Below are 6,106 nucleotides of genomic sequence, written 5' to 3'. Positions count from 1 at the left end.
TAACACAAAGCATTTTACAGACATGGAAGGTGAGTACAAAGTGTATGCCAGTGTAAGATCACAGAGTATTACTGTAAGTACTGTATTACAAACCTCCTGTGGTCCATGCACTGCACATGTGCATAGTAGTGGGCCCTGCACTGGCACTCATTCTCATTGCATTCTTTTTATGCTACCTATGGAGACAAAAAAGGTATGTGATCAAAAACAAGACAAGAAGGCCAACTCTTCTTCCTCAAATCTTGACTGACGTGTTTGCATCAAGTGCAAAGAGGCCGCAATGTCTGTCTTACACAGTTTTCAATAAAATATTTCAGGAAGCTAATTCCAAATTTTTATTTCTTTTAGTGGGGAGAAAAATATAGTTTAGCGTAGTTTTTAAGAGATGGTTAAACTTGAACAAACCATACATTAGCGCAGGGGTCGGGAACCTTTTTGGCTAAGAGAGCCATAAAAGCCACATATTTTAAAATGGATTTCCTTGAGAGCCATATAATATTTTTTAACATTGAGTACAAGTAAATGTGGGCATTTTTAAGGAGGACCTCTAAAGTTATTCTTTTTATTAACATTGTTACACTGAAGCAATCCAATAATAAATAAATTACTTCTTACCATTAATGCGACTTCTGGTGCTGCGTGCTTTTGCACCGTACTCCGTATCTTTTTCTTTTTCCAGAATTAGCGATCTGACTATTTGGTTTAAGGAAGGGAAGTTCATGCGAATAGGCTACCGCGAATAGGCTACCGCATTATCCAGTGATAATCAAATTTTGGTGTTTGACCCGGAAAATATTGGAAGGACAGCTGGCACTGGCTCTGGCCACCCGCATTGTGGTAGAAAATGGATGGATGGACTAAAATGCATAACAAAGTTTTATATTTTGAGTGTTATTTTTAACACTGTGATTTCTGTAATGTACAATAAAAGGTCAGCGAACAAAAAACCAAAAATACATTTTTATCGTGTTAAGACATGTTTGAGAGCCAGATGCAGGCATCAAAAGAGCCACATCTGGCTCCCGAGCCATAGGTTCCCTACCCCTGCATTAGCGGTTCGAGATTCAAGAGAGTTTTATTGTCATGTGCATGGTAAAACAGCAGTTATACTATGCAATGAAAATCTTATTCTGTTCATTCTCCCAAGAAAAGAAAGAAAACACAAGAAAGAATAAGAATAAGAACATAAGAAACATAAACATATATACCAATAAATTAAGCAACAACAAAAAGAAGAGACATTAATACAAATAAATAAGTAAATAAATAAATAAATAAAGTGCTATGAGTGTGTGTTGCGTGCGCCGTGTGTGAGTGCTTCGTTGAGAAGCCTGATGGCCTGTGGGTAAAAGCTGTTTGCCAGCCTTGTGGTCCTGGACTTCAAACTCCTGTAGCGTCTGCCTGACGGTAGGAGTGTGAATAATGAGTGTTGTGGATGTGTGCTGTCCTTGATGAGGTTGTGTGTTCTGCGTAGGACTCTAGATTTATAAATGTCTTGCAGTGAGGGGAGGGCTGCCCCAACAATGTTCTGTGAGGTCTTTGATCACCCACTGGAGTACCTTCCTATCACGTGTTGTACAGTTACCGTACCAAACAGTGATGGAGGCGGTAAGGACACTTTCGATAGTGCATCTGTAGAAGCAACTCAGGATTGTGGTGGACATGCCAAATTTCCTCAGTCTTCTCAGGAAGTACAGTCTCCTTTGGGACTTCTTCAGAATTTGTTGGGTGTTGTGAGACCAGGTGAGGTCCTCGCTGATGTGTGTGCCAAGGAACTTGAAGGTTTTCACCCTCTCCACCTCAGTCTCATCAATAAACAGGGATCTATGCGGCTCCTTTTCCCTTGTTCTTGGGTCAATGATCATCTCTTTAGTCTTATCTGTATTGAGAAGGAGATTGTTATCACGACACCAAGCTATGAGGTCCGCCACCTCTCTTCTGTATGATGTTTCAACACCACCAGTGATCAGTCCGATGACTGTAGTGTCATCCGCAAATTTAATGATGCTGGTGTTGTTCTGGGAGGCCACGCAATCGTAGGTGAAGAGCGTGTAGAGGAGCGGACTCAGCACACACCCCTGTGGGGTCCCAGTGCTCACAATTCTTGAGCTGGATGTGCAATTGTGGACTCTGACTGACTGGGGCCTGCCTGTTAGAAAGTTAAACACACAGTTACAGAGGGAGGGAGACAGGCCAAGTGTGAGGAGCTTATCTGTGAGTTTGTGGGGGCTGACTGTAGTAAAAGCAGAGCTATAGTCTATAAATAGCATTCTGACGTATGTGTCCTGGCCCTGTAGGTGAGAAAGGGTTGTGTGGATGGCAGTGTTGACTGCATCATCCGTGGACCGGTTCTGGCGATATGCAAACTGTAGAGGGTCCACAGTTGCCGCCGGGATGCTCTTTTTGATGTGGGTCATGACTATTCTTTCAAAGCACTTCATTACAATAGGAGTGAGTGCTATAGGGCGATAGTCATATCATGACATATGTCACATCATGACATATAGGGCGATAGCGGTTGTATCCTCACAAGGTTTTTGTGATTGAACACAAACCCATGTGAGTCATCTATGAATATGTGACGTTGCAGCTCTCACTTCATTTACATTTCCTTAAAGGGTTCCTACCCTGGAGTGTTTACTTTTGAGCTTTACATTGATGTGTAGCTTGTGGTATCAAAGTTAAGCTTGTCGTCTTAAGGACTTAAGCTAATGCCCATGTAAAGTTCTGCATGTACTAGGGATGCTCCTATGAATCGGCCACCGATTAGTATCGGTTGATTTCTGTAAAAAAAACATGTGATCGTCATACGCCAATAAATGCCTTTCAAAGCCGATCCCAAAAAACATGGCGACGCGATAATTCATGTCATGACGACACAAACATGACATGAATGTGGATCTGTGCTGTGTCACGTAGGGTTCCCAACACCCTTATTGAGCCGACAAGGAACGCACTTTGTCCCGTATTGCCGCGAGAATCAACACTAGTCTGTAAAACCTCAATGGTTTCTGTTTGACAGCTTGCTACAGGATACGCCAATCGATGCCAGCGTGTTTGATCACTCCCTTGTCATCTTGCATCTTTCTTTACACACTTTGCCGAGTGGTCATGGTTGCAGCTAACTAGTTAGCTAGCTGGAATTATCCGCCTAGCTTCTTGTCTTAGGACTTCAAACGTGACTTTTTACCACAGTGACATTTTGTCCATCGGGTACTTTTTAACTAACTTTTTCAAGTGTCTATTGTTGTCATTATATAAATTATGTCTTGTCCTCCAAACACTATTTGTGTGTTGTTGTTTAATGAGCATGACCTATTTGCTGGGGACTCTTGGAATTGTCTGATGATGACCCTGGCCAATAGCACTCATCATAAATACATTGAAAAATGTACAGTTAATCGGCCGATCTCACTCATGAAAGATTGGTATCGGAATTGGCAGCATAAAACCCTGATCGGAGCATCCCTAGTATGTAATTATACTGTATGAAAGGTATGTAGTAAATGAATTAACCACACACTTTTGGCCCTATAGGTTTGCCGCTGCTTAGACTTTTTTAATCACTTTTGCAGGTTTCTGATATAAACATTGATTAATTCTATATTCAGTGCAACACTACGTACACAATCATTTTGAAGCTCTGCTTAGAACCTCCTTAAGATCCAACAGCAGAACAACTCAACTGGTCTTAAAATTTAGATCAGGAGTGTGTTGCTAAATGAATACCTCTGACATGATGAACATTATTATCTTGTATTCTTGAAGTTGTGCAGGTGTACCTATTTATATTGCAGTATACATGATCAGGATGCAATACGTTTTCAGTTGTCAATTAGGTTCAGGTCAACTCATTTTAAACATGCAGTTGAACTAGTGCGTGAATAATGGCTATGAGTACATCTCTAGGCAGTGTGCATTACATCATTCAGTCTTACTTATGTCAATATTGCTGTACGTTCTGTGCTTACAGTGCCTTCAAGAAGTATGGGAACAGTAAGGCTGTTACTCATCTGTTCCTCAGTACACCAGTGGTTTCTTTCTTCTTCAGGACATTCCAAATGGTTGTAGTGGCTATGGCCAATGTTGTGCTACAGTTCTGGTTGCTTTTCGAACACGCCTGCGAAATAAAACACACATGTGAGTCACATGTTCAAATGCTTGGGTGGGCTCAAAACATAAGGGGCTATTTTCTCAGTTGTGCATCCGATCCAGATGTAAATACCTGCAATAAAAGTTTAAATGTTACTCTCTTCTCTCATACAGTATTCATTTTTTGATGTCAAGCCCAAATGTTTTCAGTCTACAGCAAAAATAAAGGAATAGGCTTCACTGTTCCAACACTCCTGTAGGGCACTGTATATAGACACAGCTTAGCGTACAGAAGATGTGTCACAGCCCGCAGGGATTTCCCACAGGAAGTGTAGCTGTACTGTTAACAGCGATACCTCCTTTGTGGACGTCCTCGTGTTTTTATTTGCTCATGATAACATGATAAATTCTCGTTTTAGGGGAAAAGCCTGGAGGCTTTTTGTTTTAAAACAATAAAGCCCCTTCTATTTGCAGCAAGTGATGGACATTAAGATAGCTGGTTTAAGTGGCAATTGTACAAAATCTACAAATTAAGAAAAAAGGATCTAAATCAGGATTGAAATTTTGTTGTTGTTTTTTTTTTTAATTCTGCAGGTGCGATACTGAACAGGACAAAAGTAAAAGTGCTGCTTATAACAGTTAAGAGCGAGACAGGCATTGCTCAAGCGTGTCACTCCTCATCTTGCACGTCACTCGGATGAAACTTGAGAAAATCTTGAGACCCTCGTCCTTTTGCATCACTTGTACTGTACAGTCCAACCTCAAAAGTCAAACACGATCCATTTTTCATTTTTTATAGGAAATAATGGAAATTGTATCAATCAATTCCAGAGTCAAACTGTCACCATTATAACACTTTTATTAAAAGTACTGGTTTTAAACGTGTGAGGTGTTCCTCGCCTGCAGCCAAAGGCATAGCAGTTTGATAAAATAATATAATACATAATTTACATCATTTTATATATTTTTTAATAAACTTGCTAAGCTAACTTCAGCTGAATGCTTATTGGGAGACGTGTCTCCACATCAGGACTAAAAGCAGCTCACTTTCCAGTGTACCGTTCCATTGTTTCCTTTTATTAAGGTTGTTGACATATTGTACTGAGCAGCCAGGACACAGATACGTGCACCACTCTCCTATGTTGCCATTAGTTTCTCTATAGGTTCTATGGTCGTCATCACATTTTTCCTCTCTGCCATCACTGGTACAGACTTCGGAAGTTAGTTCTTTAGAATGGGTGTATGAAGTGTGTCCCAGGGGCCATTTACGGGCCGCAGCTCAGCTTGGCCTTGGCCCACAGATGGCCCACACCAGAATATTAGGAAAAACGGAATTGATACAAGGAAAAGACGTGATGACAAAAAGCCTGTAATACAAAACTGAAGCATAGACTGTTTTTTTAATTTAAATATGTTTACCTGCTTAGCCCGTCTTGACCTGCATTAGATTGGTTTTAACTTTAGATTCTCACTGAAGTGTAACGTGTTGAAGTGTAAGATTTTCTGGGGTCTATGGAAATATGCTGCTAGAATTCAGGGGTTTTAGGCGACTTTCGGGGCACATTTTTCCTTGACTTTTTTTGGTCAAACTTGTTGTGGTAAAGTGCAAGGTGGATCACAAGAGGATCTGTAGCTCTGGGGTTTTGGGATGGTCTCCTTAATGTCCTTGTGTTTTGCAGTGTTGTGGCAACTCAAGTGTTTCCGTGCACTTTGATGCTTTGTGACTACAGTGCTTCCTTATGATGATGATGAGGATATGTCCCCTTCAAACCCCTTTGCACATTATCCACCATAATGTGGTGAGCTCCTCAAGATACATTAGGTCAGCACCGAGTCCCGAAAGTCCCCGGTCCAGTCAGGCCGTGTCATCCGTTCCCTTTGGCCTTCCTGCCTCGGTGGAACCATGTGCTGACCGCAGTCCAAACAATCAGGGGACAGGAGTCATCAGGCGTCCTTGATGGTAGGGTGGCATTTGCACCAACCCTGTACTTAGAGATCCTCCATGATATCATAA

The sequence above is a fragment of the Dunckerocampus dactyliophorus genome, chromosome 5 (assembly GCF_027744805.1).
Source record: "Dunckerocampus dactyliophorus isolate RoL2022-P2 chromosome 5, RoL_Ddac_1.1, whole genome shotgun sequence".
Lineage (NCBI taxonomy): Eukaryota > Metazoa > Chordata > Actinopteri > Syngnathiformes > Syngnathidae > Dunckerocampus > Dunckerocampus dactyliophorus.
Note: the sequence above shows the minus strand (reverse complement) of the source record.